The sequence below is a fragment of the Pipistrellus hanaki genome (assembly GCF_964339955.1).
Source record: "Pipistrellus hanaki genome assembly, chromosome: 2".
NCBI classification, from domain to species: Eukaryota; Metazoa; Chordata; class Mammalia; order Chiroptera; family Vespertilionidae; genus Pipistrellus; species Pipistrellus hanaki.
In genome coordinates, this window is record NC_140504.1 from 80574345 (window position 1) to 80591234 (window position 16890).

The window sequence follows — 16890 nt, forward strand, 5'->3', positions numbered from 1 at the left end:
GTAATTCCTGCAGCTCTAGAAAGATGCAAGCTTTATGTCTGAAATAGTGTTCCTTTTCTCTTTCACACTCCCAAGTAAATTGTCATTTTTCCCCCCTTTAAGGTCAAGTTAGTTAGATATAAGCACAGCTGCTACTCAGGAGGCACACATCCCTACTGGGCCTTTCAGTTTAACTGAAAGTGAACAGTTCAACTCTTTTCAAGGTTCTCTTGTGTGGGTGTGTGGCTTTATTGAGCTGCTGGACACCTTGCTTTTGTACATTGTATTAAATATGAAAAAATACCTTCATTTAATGAAGTCACTGAGACATACCTTTGCTTTCTTACATTTGAATAAGTGCCATCAGGTTGATGAACCTTATTCTAAAAATATTTTGAAAAGAAGAAGCTTTCATCATTTCTAGTTCTTACATCGGAAAGACTTTCCATTCAAAGTTCTCTAAGCCTGCTATGATCCTGCTAGAGAAGAACCATCAAGGAGGAAATGGCATGTTCTGAAACCAAATAATGTAGATATCATCAACACATGTGTATTGAGAAAGCATTGAGAGTGTGGCAACACTTTGTCATAACAAGATACAAAGTCACCACCCTGAGAATTTACAACTACATGAAAGCCCAAAGGAACCCAAAGTAAATTGGTGTTTTGTGCTCAAGATTACAACCATAGAGCCTGTAAACGGGAATGGGAGCAGCAAAATCCGGATGCAATTGAGTCAGCATAGATTACAGGGGTCCTCAAACTTTTTAAAGTGGGGGCCAGATCACGGTCCCTCAGAGAGCTGGAGGGCCGGACTATATGAACTACTAATTCCTACTGTAACACCTCGGCTGCGCTCACTGCCCAAAAAACCTGGCGGGCCGGATCAGACTCCTCTGCGGGCCGCATGTGGCCCGCGGGCCATAGTTTGAAGACCTCTGGTAGAAGGTGCTCCTTAATTTTCCTCTGGGGAAGACAACTATGCTCATAAGATGAAAGTGTTTTCTTGAAGGAGGTTTACTGTGAAATGACAATTCCATAAAAATGTTCTTGGACATCACTGACTGGAGAAGATATTTTTTGGAATTAAATTTTTTTTAAAAGCGATGTAGTTTACTTTTTTTTTCTTTTAAATATATTTTATTGATTTTGTACAGAGAAGAAGGGAGAGAGATAGAGAGTTAGAAACATCGATGAGAGAGAGTCATCAATCAGCTGCCTCTTGCACACCCCCTACTGGGGATATGCCTGCAACCAAGGTACATGCCCTTGACCAGAATCGAACCCAGGTCCTTCAGTCCCCAAGCCGACGTTCTATCCATTGAGCCAAACCAGTTTCGGCAAAAGCGATGTAGTTTATAATCTTTATATATCCATTCAAACCAAATTCTGCATGCCTGATATTATGTACCAGGATAATTCATCAGGATCACAATAATTTATAGTATTTGAATATAATAAAAACTAGAGGCCTGGTGCATGAAATTTGTGCATGATTGGGGGGGGGGTGCGGTCCCTCAACCCAGCCTGCATCCTCTCCAATCTGGGACTCCTTGAGGGACTACTGGCTCTCAGTTGCCCTCCCCTGCTAGCCTGGTCCCCCCACATGCCCTCCCCTGAGGCCTGCCCCCCCCCTCAACTGCTCTCTCCTGTAAGCCTTCCCCCCACAACTCTGTCCCCTGCAGGCCTGGTCCCCCCAACTGCAAGTGCCCTGATTGGGAATCAAACTGAGATCTCCTGGTTCATGGGTTGACACTCAACCACTGGGCAAAACCAATCGGGCTTCAACCCTGTTTTAGATTCTCATGAAATCATCTTCTCCTTCTTCTAAATTCTATAACTGGGAATTTGATCGGTCACTCAGGAGCAGCTGTCCACTCAACAAATACTATGATAACAAAACCTATGGAACAAACTAAGAAAAAATCTTTTTCTTACAAACAAAAATTCCTGAGTAAAATAACTGGGAAGAAGTCTACAAATTCAAATACTAGTAGAGGAAACACACACACACACACACACACACACACACACACACACACACACACATATATATATATATATATATATATATATATATATATATATATAAAATTTGCCAAGTTCTCACTTGCACAAAGAAAATAAGCACAACCAAAATGTCAATCAGCATGGAAGGAGCTGGTGGGAATGTTAAGAGTACATTTTAGCTATCTTTAGTTTCACATGATAGCAGGAAACCAGATGAAACTTGACTTACCTAAGAGTTGTGACTCAGTATTTTCTAAGTTTGTATTTTCTAACAGATTAACCTTTACTATACACTAAAATCTTTCCCATGGCAAGGCCCTTATGTTGTTCATTACTATATTGTTAATATTTATAACCATCTCTTGTATATTAGTGATTACCCAGGAAATGTTATGAACAAATAAACTGGACTCTGAACATTCTTCAAGGTGTTATGGGCTCTCTACTTTCTATAGATCTTTCCTGACCACCTATAACCACTTCTTCCTTCTCTGAACTCTTATTAGTCCTAACAACATTATGTACTCATGAGTGTAGAATTTGTTTTTATATTTTATTCTAATTACTTTATTATGTTACTATTTTCTACCAACTAAATTGTTAAATCCTTATGGAAAGGGACCATGTCATTATTTTCTTGGTTGTTAGTTGATTGAAACACTACATGGGAACATTCAGTAAATTTTTTCTTCTGTCTAACCTTTATGAATCTCCTATGTTATGCAAACTAAAATGATTGCCTATTAGCCACCAAATCATTTAGTTCACAGTTGCATTTCGGTATTCTTGGTTTGTTTTTTATTTCCTTGAGGGTGTATACTTTAGAGAGCACTTCAGCCTATATAATAAAGAGGTAATATTCAAATACCCTCACACCCTCACACACGATGGCCACCCCTATTTGATCAAAGATGGCCACCTCCATATAGTCAAAGATGGCCACCACAAGATGGCTGACAGGGGAGGGTAGTTATGGGTGATCAGGCCAGCAGTGGCAAGGGGCAGTTAAGGGTGTCCAGGGAAGCAGGGGAGGGCAGTTAGGGGCAACCTGGCCTGCAGGGGAGGGCTGTTGGGAGCAATCATGCTGGCAGGGGAGCAGTTAGGCATTGATCAGGTTGTCAGGGGAATGGTTAGGGGGTGATAAGGCTGACAGGCAGGGAAGCGTTTGGGAGCTAGCAGTCGCAGATGTGAGAGGGATGTCTGACTGCCGGTTTAGGCTCAATCCTAAAAGGACCTCAGATTGGAGAGGGTGTAGGCTGGACTGAGGGACACAGACCTCTAGTTTGGTTATAAGAGGAAAAACCAAACTAGAAGTAGTTTAGGGGAATAAAAGAGAGAGAAAATACTATATAACAAAGCCTAATATGCTAAGTGTCTGGTTGTCTGGTCATCTGTTGAACTAACAAAAGCATAATTTGCTAATGATATGCTAAGGCTGTTCAACTGCTCGAGGATTTTCACTGACCACCAGGGGGCAGACTCTCTGACTAGTAGGTTGGCTTGCTGCTGGGTCCTGCTGATTGGACATGCCCTAGAGACATCTTGTGGTTCCTCCCCAGCTGGCCAACCACTCGCATCCATCCCTGACCCCATTTGATCCCACAAGCCAGGCTGAGGGACCCCACTGGTGCATGAATTCATGCACTGGGCCTCTGGTACATTATAAGAATGCTTAAATATCTCATATGGTCCAAGGACAGAAATTAGGCTAGATTTTGGATTAAAGATGCTAAATCCCTGGAGAAAATAAATACATCCAAATGTTAATTTATCTCATCCTGGATCCTCTCTGGAGTTCTCTCTTTAGATCACCTTTTCCAATATCTACATTGTAGAAATTTGGTTCTGGAGCTTTAAATTCTATAATCCTAGTAAAATTGTCATGTAAGGTGCTGTACCTAACCCCCAATCCAAAATTCCTATGGAAAGGTTTGGAGTAGGGACAGGTCAGTCTGGAAATTTTCCTCAGAAGCAGGGAATATTGATGAGCTTAAAAGAGAGAAAATAATTGAGCTACAGATTTTTCCTTAACTGGATTTTCAATAGAGTCTAATGCATTGTCTCACTGGCATTCATCAAAAGCAATAGTCTAAAAGAGTGATCTTAGTTCTTTCTGATTCATTTTAGCTTCTTTATTTGACTCCTTCTAATTTTTAATGTTTTAAATTTCACATTTTATTAACAATGTTAAAGTTTATGCCACTGATTAAATTACTTCATTCACAATTCTATTAAGAATTTCGAAATGTGTGGTAGATTTTACAATGAAAATATTTGTAGATCAGTGCATAAAAATTACTCAATACAGTTGTACCAAATTTGAAAAAGTGACATGTTAATATTTAAATACTAAGAGTAATTGCCCTCAATTTTTTTTTTTTTTTACAAAACTATCAGCAGTTAACATACTTAGTGTAATTCTATTAATTGATAAGGACTTATTTCTTATTTAATTTATATACAACAAAAATTTTGTACTTGATGAAATGGATGAAATCTAAAATAACCCCAAAACAAAAACTAAGAATTCACATTTTAGTTGTCTCTTTTTTTATATTTATACTAGAAGCATGAAATTCATGCAAGAATAGGCCTTCTTTCCCCTGGCTCTCAGCATCAGTTTCCCTCCAGCATCCAGGACCTGGGCTTCCCTCACAGCTCTGGCTTTGTCCAAAAGGTTGTCCAGAAAGACATCCGCTCGAATTAGCATATTATGCTTTTATTATTATAGATATGTGTTTAGAATAATTGAACTGATATTTGTGTTCAATCTGAACTTTAGAAAGAAAAAAAGATGAGCCAAAATAAGGCAACACAGAAGAAAAAAACAGAAGTTTTTATGAAAAAGGAAATGCATCATGAAAATAATCAGCAGCTGAACAGCTTAAGGAAGGAAGAGGCAGGCTGAGGTAGAAAAATCAATCCCTGGCACAATTCATGAATTTTTATTTTGTCCTTGCCTTTTCACTTATTAATTGGTTCTGATTCACCTCCTGCTGAGACTTAGAAGAAGCAAGGGGAAATTTTCTATGTTTTTCATAAACCAAAATTTTATTGTTTGGGGGAGGAGAAAATACATTTTGACCTATTGATAAACTTTAATTAATTTCTGAGGGATAGTAATCACAGTGATGCAAACATGAAGGAAAATATCCAATACTTCCTGTTAGTGTAGGCAATTAGTTATTAAAAAAAGGAAGGAAGCAAATGGGATCGGACATGAAGCTTGATTGACTAGGACAGGGATGCTTCACAGACTTCCGAGGGGTCAATGGCATCCTCTGCCAAAGGAATTAATCCCTCAGGCAGGAAGAACTCGCTTTCCAATCTCCCAATGGGACAACCAGCCCCTTCCCATAAATTTCTGGAAAAAGGCAGAGAGAATCAGTAAAGGCCAAGATCTAGGAAAGGGATTGGTTACCTCCAGCACAAGTCCACAAAGAATTGGAAAGGAGATTGGTTAGTTTGAAAGAAAGCTTACCCCTTCCCAAGCACATAAATCAAGATATAATCGAAGCTTAACAAAGCTGGGACTGGTTTGTTCACACATTCTCTCTGTAGAATTCTTGTGGGACTTATCAAAATTTACACAGCATAGCATGTAACCATGGGACCCACATATGAAAGAGATAAAATAAGTGAATCCACAACCACAGGACCCACTGATGATAACACGTATAGCACCATTGAGAAGCATCTAGCTTTATGGAATGTTGGAAAAGTCTGCTAAAGGTACAGCACAGCTAAACACCAGTGGAAAGAAGGAGTGTTGTCCCTCAGAATGTATTCAGTCAGAGAACATGGTGTGATACTGTCTTTAGTAGACTAATACATGATTTCAGGTGTATCATAGCCACTCATGAAAACAAGAGTGGCCATTCTTACAATTACTTCAATAATTTACTGGGGGATTTATGTTTCCCATCCTGATTGTTCTGGGTTTGGCAGGATTAGATGTTTTATCCCTCAAAGGAATACACTCTTCCCAAGGTACATAGCAAGAATCTTATTGAACTACTAGAGGCCCAGTGCACAAAATTCATGCACGGGGTGGCAGGTCTCCTCAGCCCAGCCTGCACCCTCTCCAATCCTGGAACTTTTGGGGAATGTCAGACATCCCTCTCACAATCTGGGACGGCTTGTTCCTAACTGCTCACCTGCTTGCCTGCCTGCCTGATAACCCTAATGGCCTCTGCCTGCCTGCTTGATTGCTTTTAACTGCTCCCTCTGCCAGCCTAGTCTCCTCTAACTACTCTCCTCCCCACCTCCACTGGTCTGATCACCCCTAATCACATCTGCCTGCTGGTGTGATCACCTTTTACTGCCCCTCCTGCTGGCCTGGTTGCCCTTTACTGCACACCCCCTCCCCCCCGCTGACCTGGTCATCCCATGCAGCCTGCTGTTTAGTTGTTTGGTCGCCCCTAATTGCCCCCACCCTACTGGCCTGGTTGCCCCACCCAGACCCATTGTTCAGTCTTTGCATGAGGGCATCCTAGCAAATTTGCATATTCCTCTATTGTTAGTATAGATAAGCTTGAAGCCAATAAAACACTTTGGATTTCTTGTACCCAAGGACTAGCAGGTAAGACAAAAGATCATCATAATTTAAGAGGTAATTACCCTGATTAGCTACTTTGACACAAGGACAGAACAAAAAAAAAAGTGTGCAACACAGATTATTTATGTGCATGCAATTTGGCACTTCTATGTCCAACTGAAACTGTAAATCAACCTCAGATTGAGAAGAAGGTGATTTGAATGGCTTATACACCTTAAAATTGAAAATTGTGGACACATCAGAGCTAAGCGGACTATACCAGCCAAGGTAAAAGCTGAGTGTAAGAGGAATTGAGAATGTTAGTGGAAAAGGCAGAGGATAAATACCCATTACAGGAGTAAGACTGCAATGACAGTATAGTTTGTCTCACCAACTTAACTTTCTTCTATTATGTTTCTTCTTGAGAGAAGTGGTGCATTGGAAGTGCAAAGAAGTTATTCCTCAAACACATGTGGAGACCAGATCTCTGGCTGTGGAGAGTAGTAGACTTCCCATGAGCAGTTTCCAGCCAGTGACTGAACATGATAGAAATGCCGAGGGAGACTTTTCCTGGTGTGTGCAGGGCTCCTCTGATGGGCAAATTTGTCCTGAGGACTCTCTAACAGTCTTTCTTAGAGCTGCACTCAGTCTAAAATCCAGCTACCCCATCTTCTTTCCTTCTCTCTCTCATTTTTTCCCAACCGATCTCATTTCTTTCCCATTTTTTTTTTCTCATAGGAATTTCTCTTAAATTCCTTTCACATCGAAGTTATTTTTGGTATTGGATTATTAGAGGGCCTAGATAAACATATGATTTTATAGCCTTTGAATGATAATATCCAAATGTGTTTTTGTGAATTAAAAAAAAATTATTGATTTTTCTTTAACTATGGGTCATATTTATTTTCATATATAGTAATTATTTTATTGTATATTAAACATTGTTGGTAAGTTATAAGCACTCTGGATTCTGATAGTTTCTTCTGAAGAATGTTGAATTTTATTTTGCAAGCTGTGAAATAACTGGTGGATTGACGTGAACTTACAAGGCAATTATTATTTTATGCAAAGGTAAGTCAAGTTTGGTTTCACCCTTAATCTTGGGGCGGGGGGGATATTTTAGTCCTGAGATATAATCTTAAAGTGTGTCTTTTTGGAGTCTCAGTGAAAAACGAAATATTTACTGGGTCTCTCTAATTTGGCAGGACTTGAACTCCAAACTGTTGCTCTGTGGTGGGAAGTAGCTAGAATCTTCTCATCTCTGGCTCATTGGAGTCTTCTGTGCACAAGTAGAAAAGTTCTAAGGTTAGCAGAGAAGTTGAACAGATTTTATGTGCAGAGTCTGAGACTCCTCCTATGTTATTCCCTCTTTGTTCTAGAATTTTTAGTCATTTTGGTTCCTAGACTCTATACTTCACATGATTAGATCAATAAAAGTGTGGCTTTCTACTTATATTTTACTAGCTGGTACTGCTGAGAGTACTTGGGTAAAAATATTTTCCATTATGTTTTCTTAACCTCAAAAATTAAATTCTTTTCAGTTTTTGTCTGATTTTGATTACTTTCTAGTGTTTTCAGTTATTCTTTATATAATTTTTAGAGTTAAATAGTGTTATTTGTGGGATGGTTAGTCCAATAACAGGAATTTCACAATTATTGGAAGTCAAGACTCCCAATTAGCTTTTTAACACCACAATACAGAAGCCATATTTTTTTTTTTAAAAAAATCTCTATCTTATAGAGTAAAATTGCTTGACACATAGTAAGTGCTGAATAAATATTTGTTAAATTAGTGAATATTTTTGGATATTCACAGATCATGAAACAATTATCTTAAAGACCTCAAACATGAGACAAAGATAAAAACAAAGACAAAGAGTCAGCAGGAACAATACAGGGTCCCAAGAGATGAGCAGAGATATTGTATCTATGAAACAAGAAGAGCTATAAACATGGGACCATCAGATAACAGTAAGATAATAAAATAAAAAAACCTCTTGAAAATTTAAAATATTATAGGTAAAAATATTTCATCATTACTGTTGAAAATAAACTAAAGGACATATTCCAAAGAGAGAATAAAAGGAAGATTTTAAAAAATTGCAACAAAATGAATCATTTAAATCAGTGTTTCCCAAACTTCTCTCATGATGAGAATCACCTGGTGGAGTTGTTAAAACACAGATTCCTGAATCCCAACTAAGAAGTGCTAAACTAGAATTTTTGGGAACATATAGGTAACATTGTATACTTAACTAGTGCTCTAAGACAGATTTTATATACAGAGCACTAAGTTAGGTATGCAATTTTACCTATATGTTCTCAAAAATTCTAGTTTAGCACTTCTTAGTTGGGATTCAGGAATCTGTGTTTTAACAACTCCACCAGGTGATTCTCATCATGAGAGAAGTTTGGGAAACACTGATTTAAATGATCAATTCAGGATGTCAAACAGCTCATTAAGTGACAAGTAAAGAACAAATGTAAAGTAAAATTAGGACAGATAATATGGAGAAGAAATGATAAAAAGTAAAAGGAAATTAATATTACCTAGTATTAAATGACATACCCTCTCTAGTGAGCTAACTGAAGCTTAGAAAAATAAATGGAAAAAAATAGACATAAACTAAGGAAAATCATGTAATAGTTTGAATACAAGTTTTAAAGTACTCTTACATCTTCTAGAGAGAAAAAATAGGGTGCATACATGGCATCAATAGTACAAATGGCAATGGATGTCTCACAAGCCCAAGAGAAAACTAGAACACAATAGAAAAGTTATTTCAAAAACCCGAGTGGAATTATTTTCAATTTAGAATTCTATACTTGTCAATCAATAAAGTATAAAGAGAAAGTAAAGCAAATCACAGACATTTGATGACTCAAAAATTCTTATTTTTAATGTTTCCTTTATTAAGAATCAATTGAACAGTGTGGGACATAAAATGAGGATATGACAGAACTATTAAGACTTGGAAAATTAATGACAAAAACTGTGAAAAAAAAGAAATAATCATTAACTCCAGACAAAATTAAGAAGTGCATATAAAGGAAGCATAAACATAAATTTACTCCCTGATTCAAGAATAGGAAAACTATGTTGGGAAAGAGAGGATAGTTAAGTTACCACCAACCAACATGGTAAATCAGAAAATAATGCCTAAAATACTTTTACTGAAAGGAGGCAATATAAACATTTATAAAAAGTGTTTGTAAATAAAAGGGGAAGTGGCCATGAGGAGGGGTGATGCTGGCGAGTATTTTGGATGAAGTAGAAAAGTGCAAGATATTGCTATGTTCACATTATGTTCCTCTTTAGCAATATTTGATTTTAAAAGTATTATCTTCATAATTTTTTTATTTTCAAATAAATGTCATAACATTTTAAAGAGTTAAAGAATAAAAGATTTAAATATGGAATGAGAATATTTTGAGAGCTTGTTTGGAGGTTCTAGCAGGGGAGCGCAGCTACTCGTATACCCTTGACCGAAGACCGGTCCTCTCCTCTTGGGGGAAAGTCGTCCTCTTCGACCGAGCACGCAGCTTCGGGAGGGACGCACATGGATAGGTGAGGGAGGAGGGGGACACCCGCCTAGCCAGCCAGATCAGCCGAATCAACCCTGGCGATCAATGGGGTGACAGATGTAGCAACCAGATCGCCCTCACATCCTGGAAATGAGAATATTTTGAAAAGCAAAAAGGTACAAGCCTGGTAGGTTATCTGGATTTTTACTGTGAAATAGAGGGTTGGATTATTGCATGAGTTTAGGGGGCTTTCCTTGCTAAAATGAACTTCATCCTATAATGTTTTAGCTACTAGGGACCCTTTCTGATCAGGGAAGATGTTTAGTGAATTGGCCATCACTGTGAAATAAGAATGAATTGTAAGCAATTAGGTATAAGGTTATGAATGTAATGATTAAATTTGGGTTTGAAAAAAAAGAAATAGGTCTCAGAAAATCTGAAGAGATAACCATCAGGTGGATTTCGACCACTGGATGATGATTGAATCTAAAGAAAGAGTAAGCCAAAGAAGATTTAGAAATCTAAGTCTGAAACAAACAAACAAAAAAACACATACACACATGCACATCTATATCATATAAAAAGCCAGCAATCAGAACACTGGTCACTATGACACCCACTGCGGCCAGCAAACCAGCCCGATCAGGGGGTGGGGTCAACTGGCCAACCTCCTGAAGCTCCTCTCACCACCCAGCCCCACCCGAGATTGGGGCCCCCAACCCCCTACCCCTCCCCCGCATCCCAATAAACCTACATTTTATTTATGCATATATGATACTACTTAAATTCCAAGTAGTGGGTGCTCTAAAATAAAATGGCAGAGCATGGAGTTAGGCAACTTTAGTTGTTTGTCTTAAAGTGAAGGCACGTCTGAAAAGTGAATAATGAATGACAGCAAATTAAAGTATAAGAAACAGATGTAAAGCAAATTAAAATGGATTTTTCAATATTTTCCTGAGAGAACACCAATGATAGAATTAACATGTGACATTGAAGTCAGACCCCCTGAAGGTTAAGATAAAATTATCCTGCATTCCTGGGTTACTTGAAGATATGCAACCATTTTCAGAACTATTAGGAATCTATATGCAAACAAGCAAAAAATAACTTTTTGGGGGAAAAAGAGAGAAGCCTATACACAAAATATAAAGAAGTTTTTTCCTTTGGCAGCTAAAGCATTTCACAGAGTAGTCATCCCACCATTTTCATTTAATGACTGCTGTCTGCTGAGTCCTACATCATTTTTAAGATCGTACTGTTTTCTGTTCACAATGGCATTTCTGGTGATGTACCATCTGTGAGTGCATGCAGCTCAAAGAAGTCTTATGTTAAAGAATAAAACTTGTATATCTCATTATGTTTTTTAGAATTTAATTCTAGCTATATATCTGGAATTCAATAGAATACTATTCAACATTTTTCAAATTACAAATGAAACAATATGCAAAAAAGGGAAAGACTAGTAACGTTTTACACATAAATTCCTAGAAAAAAAGAAGCAAGCATATATTTCTTTTATGTTGACTTTTTATCTGTAACAGAACTATCCATCTACATGTTAATACCCAAGGCAATAAATAATGCTGTGGGACATTTCTAAAAATTACAAAGCGTTATTCAAAGGGAAGGTGTTGCTAATCTACCAACCTATAAGTAACTTGATTTCAAAAATTAGCCTATCATTTTCTGTCCTAACCATTCTATTCATTTTAACTGCTATGATATCGGAGAGCTATTTGGCCAAATCTATAGAGCAAATGATCACAGAGAAAGGGTCTTCTCTACAGATCATCACACAAAAGAGCAATTGGTGTCATGGAGGTTTATAAAAGAAAATCAAGTCTATCATTTGAAGGAACCCAGTTCTTTTTGTTGAACTGCATACATTTAAAGCAACTGTCAGTTACAATGCTGGCATTCAGAATATAGGGATCTAAATCTGAAGCAAATCATGCATATAAAGGGCAAGGAAGCAGAAAGTCTGAATTTAGCACATCATTGAATGTAAGGAGTATGAAAGATCAGAATCAAGAGTGCCCAAGGAAGTCATTCAGGCTTTAGTTTATTGATTCTCAATACCAGTGAATAATTTGTCAATACAAGACTAAGGCTTGTAGGTATAAAAAGAAGCCACTTAAGGATTTGAGGCAAGGAAGGGTGATTTATAGAGTGATTTACAAAGAAATTCACTCTTGCTGCTTTGATTAGAAGGGAAAGAGTATGGAAAGGTGAAAAAAAGATGTCATTAGATGAAATAGACAATAGTTCTCCCCTCCAATAGCTGTTTCTTTTATGTTCTCCTCCTCCTCCTCCTCCTCCTCCTCCTCCTCCTCCTCCTCCTCCTCCTCCTCCTCCTCCTCCTCCTCCTCCTCATCCTTCTTCTCCTCCTTCTCCTCTACCTCCTCCACCTCCTCCTCCTCCTTCTCTTTTTCTTCCTCCTCTTTCTTCTTCTGAATATATTTTTATTGATTTTAGAGAGGAAGGGGGAGAGGGAGATAGAGATAGAGACATCAATGATGAGAGGGAATCATTGATCAGCTGACTCCTGGATGCCCCCTATTGGGGATCGAGCTCACAGCCCAGGCATATGCCCCTGACTGAAATCAAACCTGGGACCCTTTAATCCACAGGCGGACGCTTCATCCATTGAGCAAAACTGGCTATGGCTGTGGTCGGCAAACTGCAGCTCATGAGCCAAGCTGCGGTTTGCCGCTCTGTTGACTAATGAGTTTGATGACCACTGGGATAGGGGCTTAATCACAAGGAACAACAACAATCATTGGAATTGAGAGTCTAGGTCAGTGGTCTGCAAACTCATTAGTCAACAGAGTGGCAAACTGCAGCTTGTGAACCGCATGTGGCTCTTGAGCTGCAATTTGCCGACCACTGGGCTAGGGCAATGGTTGTTGCTTCTCATTCACCTTTCCTGGCGCCTTCATTTTGTTGTCCTTAATTTTAGAGGCTTTCATAGCTTAGTCTTCTCTATGCTGTCTACAAGATCATCTTTTGATGATCTTGCCAAGCCCCAAGGCTTTATAAAATGTTTTCTACTAATTCCCAAATTTATACCTCCAACTCAGAACTTTCATCGAAATTTCAGTCTCATATATACAAATTAGAGGCCCAGTGCACAAAATTCATGCATGGGGGTGTGTGTCTCTCAGTCCAGCATACACCCTCTCCAATCTGGGAGCCCTCGAGGGATATCCAACTGCCATTTTAGACCCGATCCCTCTCACAATCCAGGACTGCTGGCTCCCAACTGCTTGCCTACCTACCTTCCTGATTGCCCCTCACCACTTCTGCCTGCCAGCCTGCTCACCCCCTAACTACTCCCCTGCCAGCCTGATTGATGCCTAACTGCTCCCCAGCTAGCTTGATTTTCCCTAACTGCCTTTCTCTGCAGGCCTGGTCACCCCTAACTGCCCTCCCTTGCAGGCTTGATTGCCCCCAGATGCCCTCTCTTGCAGGCCTGGTCCCTCCCAACTGCCCTCCCTTGCTGGACACTTTGTGGTGGCCACCTTGTGTCCACATGGGGATGGCTATCTTTAACCTCATGGGGGCAGCCATCTTGTGTCTTGGAGTGATGGTCAATTTGCATATTACATTTTTATTAGATAGGATTCCTATTTGATATTTTTGCTTAGAGATCTAATAGATTCTTCAAATCCAAATGTTTAAAACCCAATTTCTGAACTTTTATCATGTGTTCTACTTGCATCACAAAAGATGGTAATTCTATGTGTTCAGTTGCTCAGATGAAACTGTGGAGTCATCTTTCTTTCAACCCTTATTGAATCTATTTAAAAATCCTGTTGACTCTACTTTCAAATATATCCTAAACCCTAGCATTTCTCATAACACTCCTTGTTGTTTCTGTAGTTCAAGCCACTACCATGTTCATCTGGAATATTACAACAGTTTCTTAATATGTCTCTTTTTAGTGCCCTATATCCTATTCTCAGCTTAGCAACTAGAGTAGTTTTAAAAAAAGATCAGATCATGTCACTATTCTCTAAACCCCACAATAGCCTTCATTTTACTCCAAGTAAAAGTAGAAGTACTTTCAGTGGCTCACAAGATCATTTTATACAATCTAATCTTCCACCTGGCATTACACAGCCAGAGAAAAAAGGCAGCAAAGCTTCAAACCCTGGTAAATAAGTTGTATTAATTTTAATATTGGTTAGTATTGGTTGTCTGTTACTATATAATAAAAAAACCCAAACTTAGAAGATTTAAATATGTAATACCTCAAACAGTTCCAGTTTATCAATAATCTGGAGACAGCTTAGCTCAAATATTCTGGCTAAAAGTCTCTACTGGAGTTGTAGTCAAGCTGTCAGCACTGCATGCAGTCTCATCTGAAGTGCCAACTGAGGAAGGATCTATAATATTTCCAAGATTACACATGTCTTGATTGGGAGGATTTGATTCTTTGTGGGCTGCTTGTTGCCACAGTCTTCAATTCCTCTCCACATGGGCTTCCAAAAAGTGTTGTAGTAATATGGCCTCTGGCTTCCCAAGAGCCAGCGATCACAGAGAGAGGGAACATGCAAGATTTCCCAAGATAGGAACTTCAGTGTCTCTATAACCTATGCATAACATCATTTCTGTTGTAATGTATACTAGAAGCAAATCCCTAAATCCTATTCACATGGAAGCAGAGGAGAAATAAGATCAATTTTTTGAAGGAATGAGTACCAAATTGGTCATATAGCATTCTCAGACTCAATGGAACAATTGACATGTCCTCAGGTAAAAGAATTCCTCCTGTTGGGATTATAATTCCTAAGCCAGAAGAGCCTAAAGTAGTAAGGACAGGAAACAAATTGCTACTAGTGGGTCACCAGGGAAGAATGAGAAGAATCAGTGCCATTGCCACATTTTGACTCAAACCTGTGAATGCTTGCTATGAAGATAGGTCTAGTAGATATTGACTGCTTGACCAAGGGGAACAAAATTGCCAAAAGAACATCTTTCTCATCATGAACTTAGTATTAATCTTTCCCAACAACCTAACCAGCGAGTTGCATGAGGAAGTAGCTCAAGTACCTTTAGCCCCTTATCCAATTACACCCATTAACTTATCTCTTTCAATGCTATTCTGTCACCTCATGAAGATTTCTTGTTAATGCCTGATAAAGGAATAACTTAGGCTTAGTTTACAGATGCTTTTACACAATATGCCAAAACCATGCAAAAATGGAAGCTGCAGACCTACAGCCCTACTCTAAGTTGGCCCTGAAGAAGAGGAATAAAGGAGAAAATCCTCACGGGGAAATTTTTTGAGTAAAGCATCTGGGTGTTTATTATGTTGGGAGAGAGAGATTGCCAGAGATATAAATTTACCTTGAATCATGGGCTGTAGTTGATAATCTTCCTGGAAAGCTAGGGACTTGGAAGATGGTATGTGTAAGGAAAATATATGTGAATAGACCTCTAGGATGGCAGTCAACATGAAGATTTTGTGCTTCTTGTGACTTTTCGCCAAAGGGTCCCTAGCAGTGGATTTTAATTAGGGGGGTAGAATGGTTTATTCTGTATATATTAAATAGCTATTTACCGCAGCTACTTTTGTCACTGACCAACAGACTCAGAAACAAAATAGCCACCATGTCAGGGCTGAAGGATATGCATGGGTCAACAACCTGGACTGCCACTCAACAAATCTGACCTGATAACAGAGATATAAATCTACACTGAACTATGGACTGTGGTTAATAATCTTCCTGGAAAGTCAAGGACTTGGAAGAAGGAATAGGGAAAAGATATGTAGGTAAACCTCTAGGAATACCTAATATTGCTGAATACCTAATCTGATAACAGCAGAGATTATCACTAAATTTCTAGTATGGCACCATTAGGGATCAGTCATCTACCAGATGGCAAGTTGATTAAAATGCATTGCTTTTGACATGGAAAGTAAAGCCTTCTTTTCTTACTAGAACAGACTTGCTCTGGACATGTTTTACCTTTTCTGAATACATTACCTTTGCCAAAACTACTATCTATGGGCTTACAGAATGCACCATTATGGAATTCCTTCTGATCAAATAAATAATTTCACATTAAATGTAGTGCAGTGATAGGCTCACACTTATTCACTGATCTTATTTTGCCCCATCATTCTGAAGCAGCTAGATTGACGAAACACAGATGGTCTTTTGAAGACTTAGTTACAAGTGGCAACACTTTACAGAGCTGGCACAATAACTTTTAGAATGTGGTAAGTGTATACTCTAAATCAGCAGTGAATAGGGTATATGGCTTTTTCATGGCCAGCATTCATGGGTTCAGAAATCAGGGGGTTGAAATGGGAGTCACTTCTCTCACTACTACTGTTTGTGAGCCACTAGCAATAGTTTTGTTTTCTGTATCCACTATATATATAATTTATAACTATATATGATTATCAGTAGAGTATACAGTTATAGTTATATATCTATATATTATATATTATATAAATGTTCCTAATTATTATATACTAGAGTCCTGGTGCACAAAATTCCTGCATGGGCGGGTGGGGGGGGGGTTCCCTCAGCCCTACCTGCACCCTCTCCAATCCGGGAGTCCTTAGGGGATGTCCAACTGCTAGTTTAGGCCCAATCCCACAGGGACATCCCTCTCACAATCTGGAACCTCTGGCTCCTAACTGCTCACATGCTTGCCTGCCTGCCTGATCCCACTAAATGCCCTCCCCTGCTGGCCTGGTCACCCCTATTAACTTTTTTTTTTTTTTAATCTTATTCCCTTCACACACAATTGTATTTGACTTCCTTATTGGCTTCTCCCTCTCACACAATTTTTCTCTCTCCTTTATGTAACACTTTTTCCTA